This window comes from Acinonyx jubatus, chromosome B1 (assembly GCF_027475565.1).
Source record: "Acinonyx jubatus isolate Ajub_Pintada_27869175 chromosome B1, VMU_Ajub_asm_v1.0, whole genome shotgun sequence".
NCBI classification, from domain to species: domain Eukaryota; kingdom Metazoa; phylum Chordata; class Mammalia; order Carnivora; family Felidae; genus Acinonyx; species Acinonyx jubatus.
Genome location: NC_069382.1, coordinates 125,550,677 through 125,576,756, shown reverse-complemented (window position 1 = coordinate 125,576,756; position 26,080 = coordinate 125,550,677). Strand labels below are relative to the sequence as shown.

The following is a 26,080-nucleotide window of genomic DNA, read 5'->3' as shown; positions in this document are numbered from 1 at the left end:
TCAGTTCTGCCTAGTCTACTTATAGCAACAGGCTCCCATAATCACCGTATACTACCCTCAAAAACCCTATGGTACTTTGTAGTACTTTTCTATACCATAGATCACATAGAATATGATTATCTTTGCCATGAAGAGGAAACAAACTTTCTCTCTGTCTGCCCATCCCAAGGCTGAAAGGGTCCACATTATTATACTCCTATACACCATTCAGAACATACATTTATCATGTTTCTCTCAGATTCCAGCTGCTGTCTGTGGCACAACAACACTGGAGCTGTAAATGAAGAAGTCTAGACTTGATACAAAACTTTCCTGGATTAATGTCAGAAGAAAAGAAAATCATTTAACTCATTATGTCAACATTGAAAATGAACTCCACATTCCAATGATTTTTGTTCCAATCATTTAACATTCTATATTAGCAATATTTGCACAACAGAGTTTTGTACAATATATGTTTTTTATAGTCTTAGCTGAACCGTCAATACTGTGAGATTTTTTTTTCATATTTTTCAAAACCTTGCATTTCTGTCAGCAATTGCAGCATAACTTTTATTATTTCTCAAGTTTCAAGAAACTCTAACAACAGTAAATGCTTGATAAATTCCTGTTGAATAAGTAGATAAATGAATAAGAGCTATTTCCTTTCTTGAAAATTATTTACCTCTGTCTTCTACATATACCTTTCCCAATCCATAAGAAGTTTAAATCCCTCTTTCCACTCTGTTAAAACAATAGTTTTCATTTATTTTTTTTATATTATTACTTTCTAACATGTCTATTTGCATTTTTTTCTCACCAAATTCTAATGCCATGAAATAAATAATATGGCATGAAAATTATTTATATGGTTAAACCTAGGTCAACAGAATGTCAAGGATGTAGACTTTGAGTGGCCATACACCAAAACATGCAAGAAAATAGATTTAAGGGTAGAAAACTGGTAGTAATTGACACCATTTAAATAACAACAAAATAATTATATTAATATGCTGCATTTCCTCATTACCCACAGGGCATTTAGCCCAATGGAAGACTTGTTAGAGCAAAAGCAGAGATACCTGTTGAGAGAACCATTAAAAATTTTGTTTACCTATACCTGAGAAACATGGAGTGATATTCTCATACCCTAGTGAAAACAGCTAATGTAATGATGCATGTTGAGAGCATGTCAGTTTCTGGACATAAGTGTGTGTGTGTGTGTGTGCGTGTGTGTGTATTTTAAGATTAAATTCCTTTTTATCAAGTAAGTAAAACTGATCACACAATAGCACATATTTACAAATAAGAACATGGGAGGAAAATAGGCTTTAATGTATTTCCTAAATAAAGTATATTTTCAAAATTAATATCAATAATTATGTAAATAAAAAAAAATAAGACCAAGGATTGAAAGTTTATGGAATAATGTCTTTTTTTGCCCCAACTCTTTTGCATTAAGAAAAACTCAGTTTTCTCAGTTTTTTTAATGTTCATTTATTTTTGAGAGAGAGAGAGAGACAGAGCATGAGCAGGGGATGGGCAGAGAGAAAGGGAGGCACAGAATCTGAAGCAGGCTCCAGGCTCCGAGCTGTCAGCACAGAGCTGAACGCAGGACTGGAACTCGAGAATGGCGAGATCTTAACCGACTGAGCTACCCAGGCACCCGGAGAAACTGTGTTTTCAGATTAGCACTTGCTTGGACTGCCCATTTTGACAAAAAACAAAAAAAAAAATTTTTGGTGTATGCTACATCTGGCTTAAAACATAACAATTTCAAACATGAATTATACTCATCAAGCTAGGTTCATTCAATAAAAGTTTTGGCATGTCCATTATTTCCACTTTTAAGCTATTCTTTGTAAGTAGCCATTTTGAAACTCTAGCCATACAGAATTAACTCTAAGATTTTTTTTTATGTCCCAAATCCAACATTGTGAAACTACGTCTTATAGCTACTTAGTGACAGAATGACAAATGAATGTCCTATTCATTGTAGTGAAAGATGACTGACTTAATGAACCATGTTCCACTTGTCAAATAAGTTTCTTCCTCTGTATGTCTCTTTACATATAAAACTATTCTTTAAAAGCACAGTATAGGAGAGAGAAAGAAGTATGTGACTCCTATCTTTGCCTTCTAGGATAGCTATCTACATCAGATAAAAATATTGATTATCCAATTTATTATTTTTATTGCTAAAGTTATAAGTATTTATATGCCCTGTTAGAGTATATACATTATACTAATAGGTTCAGTAACTTCTCATTGTTTTCTTTTGTTCCCTTTGTTGTTTTATGAATCAGCATGTGACATGTTTTACTAATTCCAGCTGTTCAAAAATCTATTATTAATATTGTACTTCTCTTTTCTACAATAAAACAAAACCCATGTTACAAATATCTAAACTTTAGATTAACATAATGGCCTTGGGAATATAAACCAAAGAAAAGTGGTCAGTTAATGGAAGTTGAGAAATAACTGTTCTTATTGTTACGATTTTATTATAGAGTTTAAGACTTTTTTTTTTTTTTTTTTTTTTTTTTTTTTTTTGCTTAAAATTGATATCTTCACAAGCAGAAGACACCTTTTTTTATACTGGAAGGAATTTTTATTGGAAATTTTTATAATCCTAGAGATGAATATAGTGCAAGAAATTACATAAAGTTAATTGCTTTTTTTGCTTTAAATGCAGAAAAGGTAAAATGATTATTTTTACTCATTATATACTGATAGTATACATTTTGTAAGGTCAAATCTTGTCTCACATTGTTTCTCATTTACTCAAAAAAAAAAACACATAGCTTTAAATATCACTAGGGAAAACCTCAACTAAAAATTATACTTTAAAACTATTACTGGAAAGATGTAGAAGTCTTTCCCCAAGTTACATTTTCCTCCACAGATCCTTCCTTGGTAATCTCCACCTCCATTCCATGTTGCTGATTTCTTCTGATGGCAGTTAGATCCTCAAAGAGATCCAGGCTCAGAACTAAGCAACATATTTGATTCTTCCTTCTTCCTTGCTTTTTTCATCACATATTAACATGCAGTATTTTCTGGGATCCTATTTTCATTCCTATCCTTGTCATCTTGTTGACTTCTGAGTTCTTATATCTTCAGTTTTATGTAAGGCCACTGTTTTCCACAGCTCCCTACCTTCCTTCCCAGACCCCCTTCTCACCATTAGGTTTGATCTTGCAATTTTTAATAAGTAATATGTCCAAAGTTAAATTCTTTGCTCAGAGCATGAAGTGTAAATATCTATTTGCTTGAAGCAATACATACTAATAATAAATGCACCTTATGGAAGAATTAAAGGAACAAAAACATGAATAAAGCTGTGTTACTCTTGCATTTCTGAATACTCTTTTTTTTTTTTTTTACTGGAAGAATCAGTTCAAAAATAATAGTTATAAAGAGTCTCAGTAACAATCATATTGCTAATGTACTTAAATAATGTTATACCATTGGACTGCAGGTTTTTCTACTAAATTTTAAATTAAAGGACATCATTATTAAGAAACAAAATTTTTCATCTCATGAACATCTTACCAGATAAATTGGAGAAGTCATCTAAAAAGATAAGCTCTCTTCAACAGTTTGTAGAGTGCAGAGTTAGGTTTATGTGTAGAGATGATTAACTTCTCATATGTATTCTGTTATTGTTTTGTTTTTTTTAAGTTTAGTGATTTTGAGAGAGAGAGAGTTGGCGGCGGGGTGGAGGGGCATACACACAAGTTGGGGAGGGTCAGAGAGAGAGCAAGAGATAGAATTCCGAGCAGGCCACGCACTGTCAGTGTGGAGCCAGACGTGGGGCTCAACCCCAGGAGCCATGAGATCATGACCTGAGATGAAACCGAAGGTCAGAAGCTCAACTGAATGAGTAAGCCAGACATCCCTGTATTCTCTTATTTTAAAGAATTAATCCAAAGTTCCAATCTGGGGGCATCTGGTTGGTTCAGTTATTAAGCCTCTGACTCTTGATCAGGTGAGGGTTCCTGAGGCCCAGGAGCAGCCTGTTCTCAGCCCAGGGCAGGTGCCCAGACATGTGGGAGAGGGACAGTGGCCTCTCCCCAGAGCAGAGACCATATACTTGGACAGACTGGACCTGATTTTCAGGCTGGGTAGAGAGTTAACAAGTAGCAGAACTCAGAAGTCAACCTTAAAATTTACATTCAAAGCTGATGTAGAGTTGGATGGAAGGAAAAAAGACAATAAATAGACATTGTGCCTACCTAACAATTTTGCTAAGGGCCATTTTCTCCTTGTTAATATCAATTTATTTTCCACAATACAGTGCTTTACCAAGATATTGGTCCATGTATAGAATTTTAAATGTGGTTTAATTTTATTTCCTATTTTGTACTTAGAGCTTGGATTAAAGTTTTAGATTATGATTTGTGAAAGTACTTAGAAGCCAGAAATAAAGCAGTTTTACTGTTGCAATGATAGATTTGATGGCATTTCAAAGTAAATGTTGCCTATAAAGACAGTGAGAGTGGGCAAAATCTGGGAGATCAGCTATGAACTATCAGCAATTTTTCACCTTTTCTCCCCAAATTCGTCGATGAACTGATAAATTCTAAAAATTCCAATTAAAGACTTGAACGTGTGTGGAAATTGATTAGTTCACTTACCCATGTGTTATTCATTCATCTGTCAATAATTATGTAATTTCCAAGAGGGTAGGGACATCATTTTGTCCCTATTTCTTCCTATTTTGACTGCTATTTCCTTTTAGCCTTATATAGTACCTAGGAATTAGTTGATAATATTAAATATTTAACAAATGAAAAACAATAACCATGAATAAAATTTTTTCTTATGTTCAATATATCAGAAAATGTGCAAAGTATAATGACTTCATTGTACATGTACAAAGTACATGACTTCATTTTTTTACTCTTCATATTTAATTTTTAAATTTTATTAATTTTTCAATTTCAATTCCAGTATAGTTAACATACAGTGTTATATTGGTTTCAGGTATACAATGGAGTGATTCAACAATTCTATACATTGCTCAGTACTCATCATGATTAATTTCTACAGTGACTTCTTTAAAAAGCTACTGGTCTAGGAAAATGTGTCAGGCAAGGAGTAGATGAGGAATGCAGGCATTTAAAGAAATAAATTGTTGTTTACTGTAGAGTTAATTAATTTATGAGAGTAGCGAGCATTTTAAGTCTAAGTAAATATATGTTTTCTTACTTATCACTCCTATTTCAAGCCAAAAAAAAAAAAAAGCCTAGATTATGAAAAATAGACCCTACCCAATTTTAATTGAGCAGGGTTTATCATTACTATCCACCACTGTATTCATTTTCTGTTTCTGATAACAAATTCTGGTTACAAATATAACAGCTTAAAACAACACCCATGTATTAGTTCATAGTTCTGTATTTCAACCTCATACAGAGAGTAACTGGGTTCTCTGTTCAGGGTATCAAAAGGCCAAAATCGAAGTGTCAGTCAGGCTGAGTTCTTGTCTGCAGAACTTCTATAGACTTCTAAGTTCATTCTTGTTATTGAGAAAATTCAGTTCCTTGTGGTTATAGAACTGGGGTCACTGCTTGCTCACTGTCTGCTGGAAGCCACTCAGCTCGTAGAGCCCATCCACATTCCTTGAATTGTGGTCCTTCCATTTTGAAACAAACAACAGTGTGTCACAGAATCCTAGACTTCTTTTGTGACAAACTGGAAATAAACAAACAAAAAGCAAAAACAACACTCTGCTCTTTAAAGGTTTTTATCATTGCATCAGGCCCATCCAGATAATCTTTTTATTCATTTTAAGTCAGTTTTGTCATATAACCTAACCCAAGCACAGGAGTAAAATCTGCCAAGTACACAGTCCTGTGGATTGATTAAGCAGGTCATGTGCACTAGGAGGAAGGAAACTTGGGGAGCCATTTTGGAATTCTATCTACCAAACCAGTCTTCCTTTTTTTCTAACATTTTTTCTCATTTGTGCTCATTGATCAATAGACTGGTTAAAAAATTTTTTTTAATTTTTTTTTTTTTTTTAATTTTTGAAACACAGAGAGAAATAGACAGAGTGAGGGCAGGGGTAGGGCAGAGAGAGAAGGAGTCCAAAGCAGGCCCCAGGCTCTGAGCTGTCAGCACAGAGCCCGATGCAAGGCTCCAACCCACGAGACATGAGATCATGACCTGAGCCAAAGTCAGACGCTTAACTGACTAAGCCACCTAGGTGCCCCGACCACTAGCTTAGGTTAGTCATAGTTGTCATAGTACCTAGTAAGGTCTTAATCTAAATAATGGCTATCTTTATTGTCATTGCTTTAAGTTTTTGTCTTCCTTTTTAAACTGTAAGCATCTCCTGGCTTCATTACAACTCCATGTTGACAATATTCCTGGCACTTAATCCTTCCCTAACTACACAAAATATATGCTCAACAAATAATGTATTTTAGGAGGAAATGAAAGCAAACACTAGAGAAATCATATTATATAAGAGGCTTCTAATCAGCCTACTCTCATCCTTGTTCTGATTCTTCATGTATCAAGCCAAATGTTACCTTTCCAGCTTATTGCAACATTGCAGATGGCCTCCCCAATTACTTCCAGCGTCATCAAGCTCTTTATTTACTTCCCGTCTCATCATTTTCTGTAGTGATGTTTTTTGCATATTTATTTACTTATGTGCTGTCTGACTCCTACTAGGATATAAGGTCCTACCAGATGGGTACTTTTTATATTTTTCTTATTGTGTCTCTAGAGTTAAACTAATCCCTGGTCCATAATAAGTATTCAATAAATACTAAAAGAATGACTTATAGACTGGCAGAACTGTCCTACAGGGCTTGGGTGCAATTTTTCTTTGCCCAATTGGTAACCTGAGCATTTAAATCTTTCAAAATGCATTGCAGAAGTTTTCCAACATTTTTGACAATAATTTCAATCATAGCAAAACTATAATCTGCAGTCTCCACTCTAATTACACAGTACATTTACCTTATACATTGTTCCCCCCCAAAATCAGGAGTGTATTGTGCAAATTAATTAACAAATGTAAGACATCTATGGGGAAAATTAATTAAGGATTAAAAAAAGTATTCTAGTAACAGCTGTGCTCAAAAAGTTGGGGCGGAGGTAATTTTTACACCAAGAATTTCATATAAAAAATTCTATTATTATTCTATTTTTTATTAGCATAAATGCTAATTCATGACATCAGTATCCTTCTGTACAATTCTTTTGGACATAATCAGTTACACAAAGTGCACTGGTCCTTGTGTTTGACCTTTAATAGTTGTGTTGTGACGTGAAACATATTAGTCAGCATCTCCCTGTGTTCTTCCTTATGATGTGCTAGAAATCCACTGTAAAAGCAGTATGACATGAATTACTATTTGTAAAGCATTTTGAGCTTCCCAGCGCTTCCTGTGCCATCACCAATTATAACTCCAGGCATGTTCTCCTATTTCCATTGTCAGATGGAAAGTGACAGTTTCTGCTACGTTGCAGCTTGATAAACTGTCTCCTAGAAAACACCTTAATCAGCATAAATTCAGGTTGTTGTGGGGTCATTTTTTATAAGCTAAATGTCCTGATGTAATTTTAGGTATCCTAAAATGTAATTATTTAGATAGAAACTTCAAGTAAATAAATCCTTGATTCATTTTCTTTTAAATCCTGAAAACTCAGTGCCCTAAATGCTGCTTTGGTAGAAAAATCATTGACAGCTACAGACTCCTGCCACTTGAGACAGATTGAGAAGTGCACAACAATTTTTTTAAAAATCTCCATTCGTTATTTACCAGTAATTACCTTCTACTGGCTCTTCTGTCAATACTTACCCATTTTGTCTCTCAAATTAACTGACTAATGCTAAGTAACTTTTTAAGGGTTTTGCTTAAAATAGTAAATCTTAGATACTCTCTTGGAAATATGTGTTATTCAGTATCTTAGAGTTTTCCTGTCTTATGAAAAATAGCTGAAATTTCATTTATCTCTTGATGTGGACCTTTATTTTCTGCCAACATGTGCATTTCTGCATTTTTCCTCCACTCTCATCATTTACTCATGCTGAGATCATTGTCTTTTAAACTTCACTCTTTCAAGAATGTTCTTGCACTGTCCCTTTTGAGCCTTCTCTCTACATTCAACTATATTCTACTACAGTCCCTATGAATTTTAAGAATAATCACTTTTCGCACATCTGCCTAATCCAGCAGCCTGTGAAAATCCCTGTCCTTCTCCTCCAGTTTATCAATTAAGGCACTTAGAATGACCAAACTAGACCTCAATAAGTGATAACAGAAATTGTGCCAACCAAGATGAAATCACAACAGCCTTCTCTCCTAAACCTCACTCTTTAGCCCTTATTCTGAATTCCACATTAGCTTTTAACCAATAGAGTGGGCACTTGGTTGACAGCCTATCTTTATATGGAGTATATAGTGGATATTTTCAGTTTCACCATTGTAACTTTGCTAGGAAAAACATGTCTTCATTTGATGGCTTTGATGATGTGTTGAGAAGTGTAGGTGGAAATTCAATGTTAAAGGACTTTAGAGTGGATGTTTCTAATGGATTTGCTATTGTTAGGGTCAGCATGGAAGGAAGACTTTTGAAGTCAGTCAGCATAGCTAGGATACTCTGAAATCATTACACTCTGGACATAATGTAACAAAGATCTTTGACCTTCATTGTAGTAGAAAGGATTCCTCTTCTCTCAGCTCCATAAGCTTATTAGTAAAGTCTCAGTCTGTCAGTTCAAATGATAAGAGAACATATATAAGATGGTTAGTATAAGGCCAGTATATACTTGTTTCTGAGATCTTAGCCATTAATAAGACAAATAATGTTGACCAGTTGTTTCACATTTCTATTCACAAATTATTTAAATTCAAAAATAAAATATCAGACTACCAGTATTTTACAGTAACAGTCATAACTGCCTTTTGACATAAACCTAGTTTGACTCTGAGCCAAGCAAAAGAACAACACATTTAAGATATTTTTTTAAAAGTCTGGTAAAAGAAATTTGTGTTGTTGACCAAAACTTCTTGGTAACTTCCCATGGGAAAATAAGTTCTTTTGGAGGACAGTGCTGAATAGCTTGGCATATGCTGACACTTTGTTACAGTCTTTTCAATAGCAGAATCATTTCCAGGCCACCAGACACAGTGAATAATTCCTGAATGTGCTACATGTGGTGTGGCCAAGATGACAGTACTGCCATCTGGAACAATAACAAAATTTCCTCAAAACAGACATCCTTTATGGACAGATAACTCATGCAGATCATGTGTCAAGGGCTTGATTTCTTCAGACATTTCCCCACTGGACTTTGCAGTCACAAGCAGAAGCACATTCATAGCAATGACATGTTATTACAAATAAGAAATACATAAACCATACTCGATTGATTTTTAAAAAAAATATTTATAGATATTAGACAGGGTATAGTATCCACTGGTATTTAGGAACAGGTACTCCATCAAATGTAAAGAGATCACACTGTTATTTGGCATGGAAAAAGAGAAAGTTCACCAGTGACGAGAGCACCACAGGACACTGAGAAGATAATAGTAATAACCTGAAGCAACTAAGAAATCTTACCTCAACCTATACCACCAAACATGAATGCAGCGGCTCATCACAATATCTCAGTTTAATTCCACTTCAACAGCATTGTTTTATTGTCTAATTGGTTTAGCTCCCTTCCGGGAACCCCCATGTTTATTTGATATCCCACAATTGATTTTTCTTTCATGTTCTCTTTATTAATCAATTCATTATTCAGTGGTTTTCAAGCATTTTACTAACTTAAAAACATTTTCTTTGTATTAAATCAATGTAGAAGGATTAAACTATATAAAATATCTGATTGATTAAATCAAGAATGAGATGCATGCTTTCCTGACAGGTTGGATGGTTCTGTAGTCCCTGAAATTATATCCATAGCATCCTATGGCTCCATCTGGTTCTTTTTAAGAAGTTCTGCCCTTGCTGTGATATTTATGTAGTCACTTCTTTTTCTCCAGTGTGAAAGAAACCCTGTCACAATCTTTAATTTCCCAGATAATGTTCTGATGGTCCGACATATGGATGTTTTGGACTAGGCTATTGACGTAATAGAACACAAAATTTGTTTACCATTCGTAAGTAAAATAAACAAAAATTCAGATTAAAGAAAATATACGGAAGATTACAGGAAGAGTGTGAAATTTAATTATACTCTTCCAGTTGTCAATAAGTATCTTTGGCTGTGTAACTTGCCCAGTTCATAAATATATGTGTGAAGTATTGCCTTTAGACATACATGTCTGATTCTTGTATCAGATTCCCTTTTACAAAAGTGACCTGTAAAATTTTGTCTAGATAGAATATGTTGTGTCTCTGTTGAGTCTACAGTTGTATTCTTTGTCTACTTGATATACAGAACAAAAATAGGATGCTGTATGTTTTTCTGGCTATTGGAAACTTACCTTGAGAGTGTTTTTGTGGTTCAGTGATTGTGCTGCACATTCAACCCACAATTCCCTGTTCCCAGAGGCCAATAGCACACTGATAATGAAGAATTGGATATAAAGAAAATTATGAAAAAGTTCTAAACAGAATTCCATTTGTACTAAACACATTATATATTAGCATAAAAATGATATATAATGAAAGTAATGATATTAAGTTAAATTTTCACTTACTAAAAATTTATAATATACTATTTGCTCTTTACTTCAATAACAAGTTATATTATACAACATCAACTTAAACATATGATAATGTATTATAGTCTTATAAAATAATAATTATTTTATTATATTTGCTTTGATAATGTGCAATAAATATTTACTTAATAAGCCCAGTTTTTTAGTAATGCAGATTGATAGAAAACACATGACAAATAAATTGCCACTGAGTTTAACAAATTCTTTAGGAGTTAAGTTTATATCTGCTTTGGTATTAAAGAAATGACACATTATTCATTGAATTTATTATAAAATCCATGCTCATTACCGTGGACCATAAGCCCAGTGTGATCTGGCTTCTTCCCAGATTCTAATTTCACCTCATAATTTTCTCACTTATTTGTCAGGCTCTAGCCATCCTAGCTATCTTTATATTTCTCCAAAAGTAAAGCTGGCTCTTTTCCTCTCTTTAGATATAACCTCCTGCCTCAGATCTCCATATGGTAGGTCTCAAATTAAATTATTCCTTTGCCATTTCACCTTCACTGAAAAAACAGTAATATAGTCTCCCAGAACTCATTTTTATTTCACTCTTATCTTTTATTATTTTTAAAATGATTTTAGTTATTTATATATTTTCTTGTTTGTTGTCTTTTTCCTTCCTACTAGTACTATTGTGTAATTTGCACAAAGTTAAGGACCTTAAAATGTCACATGTAACTCTCTATTCCATATGCCAAGAACAGTATTTGGCAAAGAACAGACATTTCAGTGTATATCTGTTGAATAAACTGCGTGAATAAACACATATTTGAGCCATAAACCATATGCCTTTTAAAGTCTAATTGTCAAAAAATAACAGTCCCAAAATATTCTTGCTTGAAAACATGCAATACGCACTGTGAGACTAACAAGACAATTTGCAAATATAAAAGGAAACAAACATCATTATCAAATACTAATGTTAATTTGTTACTTAAAAAGAAAAGGAACATGAAAAATTGCAAGTTTCAAACAATGCTAATAGTAAATTGATAAAAATTGATAATAAATGTAAGTTTTTATCCATCCACAGAATCAAAGACAAGACCAAAATTTGAGTAATACTTCACTTGTGATGAGGGGGTTGGGAGTAGGGGTGAAATATTGTGAGGAAATGTTGCCAGAGCTTCAGTAGGGTTTCATAGCTCATCATCAGTTGACTTGCTTGATACGGACTTGATGGTATGTCACTTGATAGATGTACTTGTTTGATACGTCCCTCGATACAGATATGGATGGCCTTACTTGTTGCCTGCCTGACACAGTCTTACCCACCAACCAGTTGCTTCTTTCTTGATTATCCTTACATCACTTCATACAACCTTTAGCTATCTGCATATTACATTTAGTATATTTGTTTACATATCATCCTCTCCCCCTCCATTGGAATCTGTAGAAAGGTAAACATTTATTTTACATATTCAATGTCTTGCTTCAAGCCTAGGAAATAAGGGTGCACTGGGTGTCAGTGGACTGAGTACTTAATGTTTTTGTGAAAGACATTTTAAGAACCAAACGGCGTAGGAAATCCTTGATGTTTTCCTTTCTTTGACAATTAAGTCACATAACTGTCTTCCATATTTTATGTTACCATATCATGTCTACATGTAGAGATTGTTTTCAAAAATCTATGATTAACGGCTTATTCAAGTGACCTTTACTTCATGGTATCATGTGTTCCCTCATTGTTTGTGTAGATATTTTTTGATGTCAGAGAAGCAGCACAAATGACTTTTGATTATATTTTAAGAATTTTTAGATTATTATATTTCTTTCCTTAAATAGAAAATGTGTCATGAGTAGTTAAATTTTTGATAAATAAAGGACTGAACTCAAATGGTTTAGCCCTCTGTGTCTTGTAACCAATTCTTCAGAGTAATAACTGTTCTAAGTGGTAGAATGGTTTATCAGTGCAACGTCACTGATGAAAAATGCTGTTGATTATCCTTGTCTGCAATTAATTAAATGCTTTCTTCACAAGAGTCAGAGAAGAAAGCTCAAGTGAAACACATCATATGTCAGCAAGAACAGTTTGCTTTGTTGCCACGTCCACAGACAGTATTATAATTATCAGCAGTGAAGGTTGTGGAGTCCCGCACATTGAAAAATAATAAAAAGAGGTCTGATACTAATTCCTGTTGGTCAGAAATGGGAATCATGGACATACATTTGAACAAGTGATTCTGGAACTCCTGAATGTGGAGAGGATAATTTTAATTGAATTAGTTTTTGAATTTCACACCTTTAGAGAAGAACAATAGTTAATATCTTGGTAAAAGGCTAAATGAAGTTCTTAATGCTCTACCATTCAATAGAACTTCCAAATTTTCCATCATCTAGAATCTTGGGTTTCTGTCCTACTTGATTTTTTTATTGTCCTGCTTGTTGAAGTTCCATTTGTACAGATTCAATTACATTTTTTGCTAGATATGTGCAGGAAGTCCAGAAAAGTGTTTAGAGTATCATACAAAATATACAGGCCATAAAATGTTAATCATGAGAATGATTTAACTGATAAGGAAATTGCAACTCAAAGTGATTCTCAAAATTCACTGCACATCAGAGTTCTGAGCCCATTCCTGCAGTTGGTTGAGAAGCCTGGGGTTTGTACCAGACAATTCTGATATAGATGATGGGTAGGTGATAGTGAGAGTTGTTTTTGTTTGTTTGTTTTTGTTATTTTTTAATGCACAGAATACAGCTGTTTCCTAAACCAGTGTGTTTATATTACTGCATAAATTTTTAATACATTAAGACAATTTATAATTTGAGAGCGCCACAATTTCTTTCAGTAGAGCTATTGTAAAACAATGTTAATTTTGAATCATGGGGTTTAGATATATGGAACTTTTATAAGGCAAATTATTTGAAAAAAAATGCTCCTGTCCACCCTTACACACCATTGCCACAACAAACCTACGGATTATTAAGCCAGTTAGGAATTGGTTTCCTGCCAGCTGCAGTCATTAAAGAATTTGGTTATTTTGCTCCTACAATTATAAATTTATTTATTACAAAACACTCTCTAAGGATTTCATTCTTCTGCCAGTTTAAAATTCCAGTAAAATAGATGAGTAGAAGACTAAAATAGAAACAACTAGGCTATTCTTTCTCCTCTAAAACATCAAGGGCAATCACTTTGTTGATATAATTTGTGACTAGTTTCTAAAATGTGTCATCTTTGCAGTAGTTTGTATTTTATCTTTTGATAAATTATGTTTGACAAGTAGGTGAAAAAGCAGAGAAACGCTACATTTTATGGTGTGTGCGTGCGTGTGTGTGTGTGTGTGTGTAATGTATTTTAGAAAAGTATTTTACAGTGAAGACTGCTGAAGCATTCTATTAATTTTATGAACTAACTTCTAAAGAATATGTCAAAAATAGATTGTCAGGTACATCTTAGCATTTGTGAAGAGTAATGTTGCTAGAATATCTTTCTTTTTATATTCTTAAAAGATATGTCAAAAATGTCTTTTTCAAATATGGAAATGTAAATCATGGGTTCCAAAGTATTTTACTTTTCTCTGGGACTCTATATGGCATCCAAACTAAATGTTAGGACGATAGGTATGCACAGTTTTCGGTGGCCTCTGAAGAAAATGAAATTATTTTTAAATTTTATGTAAGTACAAGAGCAATAAGTGTGGGTTTTGTTCTCTCTCTCTCTTCCTGTGTATATGTGTGTATGTGTGTGTTTATGTGTGTGCAGGGGAGAGTTTTTCGTCTGACATATTAAAAACATTAGATTACATCGTACTTACAGTAATTACAGTTTACTGGTGACACTGTCATTAGCAGAGCAATCCTTATGTCTAATTTATAGCAAGGTCACAAATGATTAAATCAAGACAAATTTGATCATTGAGTGTAATCATGATGAAATGTATTGGTACTCAAGACAACCTCTTGGCAGCCATTATACACAAGGCTGTATCTAATACATATATAGTTTAGGTGAAAAAAATATCATGAGATTTTGGCCTAAATGGGTGCTCAATAGGGGCATCTAGGTGGCTTAGTCAGTTAAGCGTCTGACACTTGGTTTTGGCTCAGGTCATGATTTCACGCTTTGTGGGATTGAGCCCCTGAGCTGACAGCATGGAGCCTGCTTGGAATTCTCTTTCTTTGTCTGCCCCTCCCCCGCCCCTGTCTGTCTGTCTTTCTGTCTGTCTGTCTCTCTCTCAAAATAAATAAGTAAACAATAAAAAAAATAAACAGATGCAAAAACTAGTTGAAGTTCTCTGTTAGAAATGCCCAACTGGTAGTTTGAGTGACTCATGTATGCCTTCAGTATGAAAAGGCAGAGACCCAGCCCATCTTTGTGTGCTTTGTGTATAAAACATGACGGGCCTAAAATATTTACTTGTAAATGAATAGAGGGAGGAATGAATGCATGAAAACTGAGATACCCCGATTTAAAGGCTTGATATTCTCTCTGACAGTTTGTGACTTCCTCTTGTGTCACTGCCCATATCAACCACACTCCAGTCATACTGGTAGCTTTTCTTTTCTTGTATATTATAAGCTCCTGCCCACCTTTTATATGTCCCTTTTTCTCTCCCTCTAATCCTATTCCCCTAGATACTCAAAACATCATTGTTTGTCATTAAGTGTCTCCTGTCCAAAGAGGCCTTCCAGGCCACTCTGATTTCAACTATCATCTGAAATGCGTGTGCATTATATATGTATGTGTATGATATTGTTTACTATTAAGTATATATACCTATGATAGCGAGTTGATTATCTTCCATTTGACTTGTGCCCAAACTCCTTGAGAGCAGAAACCTTGTATCACACTCACTCTGCATGTAGAATAGCTTTGGCTTATGGTATGTTGGTGCTTTATAAGAATGTAGTGAATGAATGAATGCTATGAAAGTATTTCATAATTTCCTCCTTTAGTGCATCCAATAAATTACTCCTACAGAGGAAAATTAAACATTATAATATGAATTAGATATATATTATAGTTTATTATTTTTAATAAAGAAGAAACAGTTAACAGATGGTTTTAAAAAGCATTAACAGAGAGCGTTCACTTTTAAAATTATATTTCATCTTTAATAGCAGGGAAATATTTGAAGTCTTTTAAGGCTTGGAAACTGTTGTATATATTATATATTATGAAAAGGAAAAAAAATAGCATCACCGTGGAGCAGCAGAAGGTAATCTGTGGATTTTACAGCTTAAAATAGGGTGCCTAAATATATGTGGCAAAAGGTGTTTGTGTGTAATTGTGCTTAGTTTATCACTTTAAATTGTGACCGTAAATAATATAAAATGAGAGGACAAACTTGTGATAACATCAACCTCTAATAATTCTAGGACCTTTTGTCCTATTTAAAAGTACTAAATAAAAAAAAAAAATTAAACAATTTTTTCCCAGTAAGAAGTAGATATGGATTTTCTCCCCTCTCCACCCCACTACTTCTCTCTCTCCCCCACGCCTCTCTCTCCCCCACCCTCTCTCTTTCCCCCACCCCCTCTCTCTCCTTTAAACTTTCCTGCAGCATTAGGTGAACAGACCTTGGTAAATAAATAGAAATAAAAACTTTATGCCCTGGAGTTTTGACGTTCAATTTCTCATCATGTCTTAATGATTAACTTGTTACTTAACCTTCAGACCTCAGGGTGTTTTTTTTTGTTCGTTTTGTTTTGTTTTGGTTTTTTTTTAATGTGTAAAATAAGAGGCTTGACCTAGCTGATTTCTAATAGGATAAGATCTTATGATTCTATTAAATAGATTGCTCTTACTCATTAAAATTCATTTTAAGTTGGTTTTTAGAAATTTCAAAACCTGTTCTAGTACTTAATTTCTGTCAACTGTACCCCTGGGCTTTTTGGTTTTTATGTGAATGTAGAGTGTGACCCCCCCAATGAATCAAAGGAGCAAGCTGTATAGCCTGGAGAACTGATATAAGAAGCCAACATTTGGAGATTTTGATGATTTATGCTGCACTTTGCATACTGGAAAATATGGAAGTTTTTTTTTTTTTAATTAAACTTTGTAAGGAAGTAAGTTTAAGGTTTCATAGTCTGATGGCTTAGAGAAACACTGCAACAAAACCTACAAAAGTGGTCCTGGTTTCATACAGTAAAAGACTTGGGAATGATATTGCTTCTTTTCTTTGGATAAAATGGTGGCTTATTCTACATGCAAAATTCATTTGACCTCCATGAAGGACTCTTTAGGGTTTCTTTATTGTTTCAGAGAAAGAGGATAAGTTCTATTAATTTAATTTGTAGTGCAATTTGTATACAAAAAAATCCACAAAACTGCAAAATATCCAATGTCAGGTATGTGTGTGTGTGTGTTAAATTTTGCACTTCGTGAGAAAGCAAGATACTGAAAATTGAGCCCAAAGGAAGTTTTACTTGTATTAACTTACTTTTCAATAGAGAAATTACATATGAGCCTTTACCATAATTATGTTGAATGAATACTTTTTAGTATGAAATAAAAGTGTATGTCAAACTCCAATATTACTTTCTCTTATTGGTATTAATTTATGAATATATATATTTTTAATTTATGAATATATTTAGGAACAAAAATATGTATACAAGTCTTTTTGTTTGTTTAAATATAATAACCAAGAAGACCTAAAAATGGAATTTTAGCAAATTAATGAAAATTTAGATCTCGTCTTAAAAAAAAAAAACTAACAATGTGAATGAAACAAAAAGTAGATTTTTATATGGGATTCTGCACAAATGAGGAAACGAAACCATAATTTCAGGGTTTGTTTTTCTGTGGTAAAGAGAAGCATTTTCTTAAATTCTGTAAAAATTAGATTTGTGGAATTTCATGATAGAAACAGAGTTTGAAAATCTATTCATACTGCATCAAAACAGTGAATATAGTATTATAAAAGTATTGGATATACACAAAAATAAAGAAAAGAAGTTGGGATATAATAGAGCTCAAATTTCATACAGTGAAATTTTGTTTGGATTTGTCTGATTTTGCTCCTTTCAGTCATGTATTCTGGATTGTTTTTATTATTTTGTTTATTTATAATAATAATAATAATAATAATAATAATAAATAATACAAAACCATTTAGATTTTCAGTTTATTAAACTCTTCAGTACTAATACAGTTTTCATAGACTCAATGAGGAAGGCAGAACAGACTTTATTTATTTTAAGGATGAAGGAACTGAAACTTAGCAAAACCAGCTATCTTAGGGAAGCTAGTAAATTGAAATGCCAGGATTCAGCCCACCTGTTTCATTCCCAGTCCGTTCTTTTACATAATCAGAATTCTATACATTAAAAAAAATAATAAATTTTATATTAAGTATTAAAACTGAATTTGAATTCTAATTTTATTTTAGGTTATGCTCTGCATTCAATTCTTAATTTTTATCTCTAGGGTTATGTTAGATAAATAAAAGGTAGGGATATGGATGTTTCCATTGCCAGATACCTTATTTCTATAGGTAGAATTACTTCTGATTTCCTACCAATGCAAGAGAGGTATAGAGAAAATTATTGTGAATTAGATACTGATTTAACTGGTAATTCTTTTTCTTAAATTAACCTGCCCCCAAACTTCTACTGCCCACTATTTCTCTTACATTCAAGAATTGGAAAGAACAGGGATTGATGAAATGGAGGGATCATTCTCAACTGCGAATCTTCAATCTTCCAGTGTCCAGATTTCCTGCCTCATCTGTCAGTTACAAAATTTGGCACTTTGGTGGCATCTGTGATTTAGTTGCCTTATTTGTTATGGCTTCCGATGTTGCAGTGTCTCCCAGTTAGACTGTAACCTCTTCATGAACGTAATTAGGTTGAGGGAATTTCCTTAGTATTAAGCAGAAGATAAGTATTCAAAAGAAACTTGTAGGTTAAATAAACTAGACTAAAATGAAATGGTTAAGATACTTTCTGGCTTATTAGTCTGCAGTTCATTTGAAATCGAATATAACATCCTTTATGTTTTTAAATGTGTATCATACCTCCATTTCATTGATAGTAAAAAATAGTAAAAATAAAATAGTACAAATCAGGTTCAGTATAAATTTTATGACACCATTTTAAATATCTAAAATTTATTGTTCCTTTTATACTTTGCATTAATTTTGAAGCAGATTTGAATACCAGAAAACATATAACAATCATGGCAGCATCTGTATGCGTGAATAAAGGGTAGAATTTAAACATAGCGGCTACAGATAAGGTGTCCCTTTTATCCCATATGGAAACATACGAGATCCTCTCCTGCACACCAAGAGGATTTGGGGGACTTGCCTGAGAAGCTGACTTGTATATGTAGAAAAATGTAATTAGAGTTATTTTCAGTTTTTTTTTTTTAATCTTTTTAACCTTTATTTTTGAGACAGAGAGAGACAGAGCATGAACGGGGGGAGGGTCAGAGAGAGGGAGACACAGAATCTGAAGCAGGCTCCAGGCTCTGAGCTGTCAGCACAGAGCCTGACGCGGGGCTTGAACTCACGGAGTGCGAGATCACGACCTGAGCCGAAGTCAGACACTCAACCGATTGAGCCACCCAGGCGCCCCAGAGTTATTTTCAGTTTAATTACAGTGATACTCAGAGAATTCTATAACCTTTCAAATATTTTTCTTCTGAACATTAATTTATATATTTCAAACCTTTTTACTTTCTTTATTCAAAAACTTTCTGGTGGGGGCTTGAGTTTGTTTTGTTTTCGTTTTTAATTGATGTTTATGGACATTCAAATTATTTTTAAAATATTTGATTTTCAGCAGAATTCAAATGTGTGTCCATAAAATCAGTAACATTTCAATTAGGTAATAATTGAACTTCGTTGGATGTAAATTTTTGTTCAAAATAATGGTAAATCTTATATGTATCAAGAAACTAAGTATTCTAAGAAAAGGACAATTCATGAAACAAAATATTCATTCTAAATTTTTCATATACAAGGTCATAATGCTCAGATTGAATACAATATGATATTTGGTAGTGCAAGAATAAGGATTTGAAAAACTTTAATAAATATATGTTAATTTTACTGCTTTTTAGAAAAACATAGCTAGAACTTTGAAACGTTATTGTGAAGAAAAATGTTAATAGTAAATAACGTAAGTGGCATACAGATATGACACAATATATGTAGGTGGTCTGAATTTTGGAAAACACTGATTTAGTACAACATATTTATCGTATAGATGAGGAAATTGAGATCTAGAGAAGTTAAATCATTTACCCCAAATCAGATAATTTTAGGATAGAAATTTAAATAATGCTAAACACAAAGACCATATTTGTCTAGAGTAAATGAAAATAACATTTTATAACAGTAATCATTAACCATTTACTGAGGACTTACATCACAGGGTGTTATGATAAATGCCGTATACCAATACCAATTTTAAAAATTGCTTTCCAACTCTTCTGGTCCTCTAGGGAAAGTTCCTGCCTTTAAGGCCTTTGAAATAACAAAGAATAATACCTAGGGCAGGGGACCATGTGGTACACTGAAATTGCACTCATAGATACATAGTGTTGTCCTAACCAGTATACCCTTTTTTACTGTAACTGTCATGCATTTTTAGCATGCAATATTATAAAACTAAAATTCTAACAATTTTAGCTTGTTGTTTTCAAGTAATTTAAGCCTCAACCTCCAGAAGGATTCCTTTGGAATGTTACTTGAACATTTACTGAGGACTTACATCACAGGGTGTTATGATAAATGCCGTATACCAATACCAATTTTAAAAATTGCTTTCCAACTCTTCTGGTCCTCTAGGGAAAGTTAAAATTACGTGGTTTGGCAGGATATGGATTATCTGTTTTGGACACTTTACAGACTATCAAAACCAGTATTTTTAAATTGTCTTACTTCCTCCCTCCCTCCCTCCCTCCCCCTCACTCTCCTTTCTTTCTTTCTTTCTTTCTTTCTTTCTTTCTTTCTTTCTTTCTCTTCTCTTCTCTTCTCTTCTCTTCTCTTCTCTTCTCTTCTCTTCTCTTCTCTTCTCTTCTCTTCTCTTCTTTTCTTTTCTATGTTAGAGACCAACCATATCAATGAGTATCCTATCTGCCCTAGGAAAATCTGGTAAAACACATATTCCAGGATCTTTGTCACCAGTGATTCTAACTTATTCATTATTATTTTTTCAAGTGGGAGGAAGGAATTTATAATAACAATGTTGGTGCACTACCCTAAGAAATGCTCATAAGTTTTTAATTATGAAGGTAAAAGTGGACATATTGGGGTACCTGGGTGGTTCAATTGGTTAAGTGTTCAACTTTGGCTCAGGTCATGATCTCCAGGTTTTTGAGTTTGAGCCCCTCATCGGGCTCTCTGCTGTCAGCACAGAGCCTGCTTTGGATCCTCTCTCCCCCTCTCTCTCTGCCCCTCCCCTACTTGTGTTCCCTCTTTCTCTCTCTCTCTCAAAAATAAACATTAAAAAATGTGGACATTGTTGAATTAATCCCTTAAAAACATGTTTTTGAACTTTATTCAGTGCTATTTTTATTGCATTTTTCCAGATAAAAGAGAGCATGTTATTTCAACATCCATCAACAGTGAATTTGTTTTGTATTTGAAATAACTTGGGTGTTCACACTTATAAGAAAGAAGGAAAAGAAATTAAAAATATATATATTTCTCCACAGAAAGACCTCCATACTAAATTCCGGCAGCTCAATCTATGTGTAAAGTATTAACAGGAAGCTTAAATGACAAGGAAATGAGAAACAATTTTGTCTTCTTATTCCTTGTTCAATAGCATTACACAGTCTCAGGTTAGTACACTGTATCTGAGGTAGGGACTTGAATATGTAGTTTTCAAAGGTTCATTCTGCTCCAAGGTGATGCTTTTCTATTTGAAAGGAATACATTTAGCCTAGAGCAAAAATATTCATCATTATGTTTTCCTCTAAAAATAAGAAATTGTCAGGATTTTCTATTTCCTTTATTATATGTGGGGAACAATATGCAGCAGTGAAGTAACTTTGCAGTGTGTTGAATTGATGAAGGAATGAGGGCTAGCAAAGCATCTTTTATCAAAAAGAATATCTTCAACATTCTGTCTTCACACACATTCTTCTGCAGAACAAAGAAGATGAAGTTCTTCAGCTCTGCATCAGCCCAGATACACAGTTTATTCTTCGACTGTCAGCACATCCAGGCTCCCTTCCAGTCGTTTCAGAATTTCACCCAGAAATCCACTAGTGTGCCCTGTCACTCTAAAAACCACTTAGTCCTGCACAGTGACTCTAAGTCCATGTTGATAGATTTACACCATACCTTTGGGGACAAGGATCAGGCATCCTCAGACACCTCATAATTTGAAGAATGACTGAAGATTTCGAGATTGGAAAGGCTTTTTTATATTTCACTCCCCTTACACATTTAATATTTTGTTCAATGTATTCACTTCTTTTCAGATGAAATTTCATAGACTTGGTAACCAGAAAGCAAACCATTTGGTGCTTTGTGTTCCCCAGATATTTCTAAACAGTTCAATAGTTTGGGTCCAAATACTTTATTTGTTTGATTCAAAATAAAGACTTAACATTCAGAAGTCAAAGGAGAAAGGTAGAGTCAGAATGGCAGTCCTGATTGACGTAACTGAGTTAGATTCTTCCACAGAGAAGAATTCTCCCAGGAAGCCCCTAGATTACCTACTGGCACAAGTTGATTTTAACTAGTACTATATCACTCAAACAAAGAAAATTCCTTCCTACCTTGTCTGCAAGACATGAATTTTCCATTAAAAATGTTTATTAACTCAGTATTAGGTTATTTACTCCTAATGTCTACATCGCACGTCTCTCCCAAGGGATGCTGGTGGTAGGTTAGAACAGTCCATTAACCCAAGTATTTTTTAAAAATTTAAATATAGCCTAGTAGCACATTTAATTTATTTCAGTAAATTTAGTCTCATCATTAATTTAGAGTAAGATTGGTGCCCATTACTTGTTGACAGTATATGGCTTAGGGATAGGGGAAAAGAGGAATACGTGGACACTGCTTCGAACTTTGATAATCTTTATTAATAAGAATTTCAAGGATGTTTTTACTTTTGTAGGATGTGGCTTGTTTAATATTTCCCGGGTATTTTATTTAATCAAAGTACATCAACAAAATTCCTTATACTGAATTGCACCTGTTTCCTACTTTTAATATTCATGTATTCATTCTTTTAGCAAATATTTATTGAATTCTTAATTTGTAAAAGATACAGTGATAAAGGAATACTCCCTAAACTCAAAGTTATAATCTAGTTAGAAAGGTGACGTGCATACAAATAATAACAGAAAAAGATAACATGTATTAAATGTCATAGAGGATTATAAAAAAAAAATCCAGTAAGAGGTCAAATGAAGCTCAACTCACTTCAGGCAAAATCCCATTATTATAAGCCTATTGGGCTATCCAAATTCTGTTGGTACACTAAATGTTATTTGATGCTTTGCTCTTCACCAAGCTCTGGGGGAAATTGCATTATATTAAATTAATTACCCTTAATTAGTATAATGATTCTGTAGCTTTCTAGGGCTTTATCTTATTTTGACATCAGATTATTAAAAGGATACAGAATTGCATGTGTGTTTGTTCCACTTGCAGTGTGTTTAATGTAACTGAAAATGGATAAGGACTGGGAGGAAAGATATAAAATGTGTTGTGATGATTTTATTTTCAAAATTGTTAATGATAGCTTTATATTATTATATATTTATTAATTTTATATATGTTATATATTTACATATAAATATATATCTTTAAGTAGAAAATGTAAGGGTATTGATATCTTGACTCATTCAGGGAAGACAGTGATTAATTACTTTTGTGATCCATGCTGTGGTTACTTGATGCAAGTAAAATGATATCCATAACAATACCTTTTCATAGTATTAATAATTGAAGGAAACAATGTAGTAAGGTAAATAGCATCACACCTGGCACACTATAAAAGGCTAATATTAGCCCTAATATTTAATACTGATATTATTTGGTTTATAACACCCTGTTGTTTTATTTGATCTGTAATATCCTACAGACTAAATGGAAGGGCAAACAAAGTACAATTTGTTCTCCCTTTTATTTTCTGCCATTAAAAATAGTGGAAGAAATCCTAGATAGTTATGTATGCATATTAAAATTGACCACATCATTGTACTGTAGGGAAATGTAACCATCATCAGTGAGCCTTGATTGTAAGGGAAATCCTAGCCTTTCTTACTATTCTTTCTAGTACATACACAGATAAATCCAAAGAGTTTATCAGCCCACACTATGACTCTTTCTGGAGAGCCTAATATATTTGCCCTATTAATATTACTCTGGAAACTAAGCTGGATCATTTTGTTAAAACTAACTGTTGGGGAGCCTGGGTGGCTCAGTCAGTTAGGCTTCCAACTCTTAATTTTGGCTCAGGTCATAATCTCATGGTTTGGGAGTTCGAGCCCTGTGTCAGGCTCAGAGCTGACAGTGCAGAGCCTGCCTGGGATTCTGTCCCTCCCCCGCCTCTCTCTGTCCCTCCTCCATGTGCATTCACTCTGTTTCTCAAAACAAAACAAAACAAAACAAAACAACTTAAAAAGAATTTTAAAAATGTGTCCTTACACCTACCTTATAGCTTGATCAGATTTCTCTACCTGTATGGCACAGCTTAATAGCCACTTGGTGTTCAAGGTACCAAGGCATCCTTTTCAGTGTACAGACAATTAGTGCTGTATAGCCATACAGTTGACATTGGAGACTTTCAAAACTCCTTTGTGCTAGAATGGTTATCTCCTGCTAGAAGTCCCTCATACACTAGCTGGTAAGCACGAAGGACAATGTTAGTCTTATTATTCATAATTGTATTCACAGGGTATAACTCACAGAGACCTTCAATATTTATTTGTCAAACCGACCAATTAACTATTAACTTAGATACCTTAGTCATGATATGTAAAAAGAAGCTTTAGTTGTATATGAATTCAATATGAAGGAAAAATTAAGTAAACATTATGCAGTGTTTCTTGGTGTTGATCTGTTCTGCTTGGGTCAGTACTAAAATTCCCCCTTGTAGAGAGTCAAGCATGCACCTGACTTTCAGCCGTAGTTTCTGAATCTCACAATACAATGGAGGAATCCGATAGAATTCCAATGGGTAACATAGCTTAAATATAAAAATAAAATTATATATTCTTTATCTCTTAAAATAATTTTTAAAAATTAAAATGGTTTTGCCTGTAGGAAAATGAAAAGGTTCATTTAAATAAATAAATATATACACATATGCATATATTATTATATTAAATTAATACATTAAAATATATTAATATATTAAAATATATCCAATAGTGGTCCAGGATTTGCATAGAAAACTTATGATTCCAGGCCATAGTGAGGGAATCAGGATCTCATGTCTGGCCAGCTCTCCTAGCTGTGATGATCCGCATTGTCTGACATTGCTGACTTCCCAAAGCAACTCAAGGTTAAGTGGGCAGACAAGATGAAAGTAAATGATCTGCTGGAACACTTGCAATAATATTAAGACCTTCTTGCACTACTTGGTTACCTATTATCTGCTCTTGGAAGAACTCAAGTTTGGCTTCTAGTAAAGTCAATGCAAATGTTTAGTCTCTGTCATTTTAAAGTATCTTCAAGAGACAATTTATAAATATTCCAGATTGTAATTTTTTTCTCAAAAAATAACTAACTTTAACCTCCTGACTAGTTTAGATTTCAAATACTACCCCTTAATTTCCACTTTTATTTTCACAAAGGCAAGTAATGAGTGATGATAATTATCTGATTTTATCTACTGCTGCAGCATAAGGCAGCTGAATTTTGAAAGTTTGTCATTTAACTATATCTTATGGAAGGTGCTTTTTCCATTTCAAGATATTCTAAATGTGTCTTTAAGTATAACAATTAGGGCAAATATATCTAAACAATTAGGACAAATATAGATATATCTAAATATATCTATATCTAGGACAAATATGTCTGTTTGGACCATTTTAGCTATGGAGGTCTTCATCTCCTTCCCTCTTCCTTCCTTCCTTTTTTTTTTTTTTTTTTTTTTTTTTACAGTAAAACTCACTCACTCATGATCATAATGTTATAATCCTCAGAACTCTCCACTGGTATACTACTCGACCATATGCAAATGACATTTTCCTGGCTCCCTTTCTTTCATGACGCCATGGTCTCCTCTTGATTATGCCTATATTCCTTTTACCTTTCACTTTTAAATCTAGAAGCTATGTATTTGGACAATCACATCATAGACTGAACTACTAAAGGGCTCAACAGTACCCATGTGATAGGGAGAATTATTGCAATATATAAAACTGAGTGGAAATTTGGTCTGCTTATTTTTTGGACCCTATAATTGATTTGCTTTACAACATAGGTTAAAGTAGAAATTCTAGATTTCTGGTTCTTCTCCTCCCCCCC

General features: G+C 33.6%; 1 protein-coding gene and 1 long non-coding RNA gene across 2 annotated transcripts in view; one reads left to right on the top strand and one right to left on the bottom strand.

Moving 5' to 3' along the window:
• GRID2 (glutamate ionotropic receptor delta type subunit 2) overlaps positions 1-26,080 on the top strand; it is a 1,419,162-nt gene that overhangs the window by 550,250 nt on the left and 842,832 nt on the right. The gene's annotated exons all lie outside the window — the stretch shown is intronic.
• The window catches only part of LOC113599771 (uncharacterized), a 68,456-nt gene continuing 47,519 nt past the window's right edge, over positions 5,144-26,080 (bottom strand). The window contains exons 4-5 of the long non-coding RNA XR_003420666.2: positions 10,440-10,518; positions 5,144-8,713 (exon numbers count right to left, since the gene is read on the bottom strand). This is a non-coding gene — a long non-coding RNA (uncharacterized LOC113599771). The remainder of the gene's footprint in view (positions 8,714-10,439; positions 10,519-26,080) is intronic.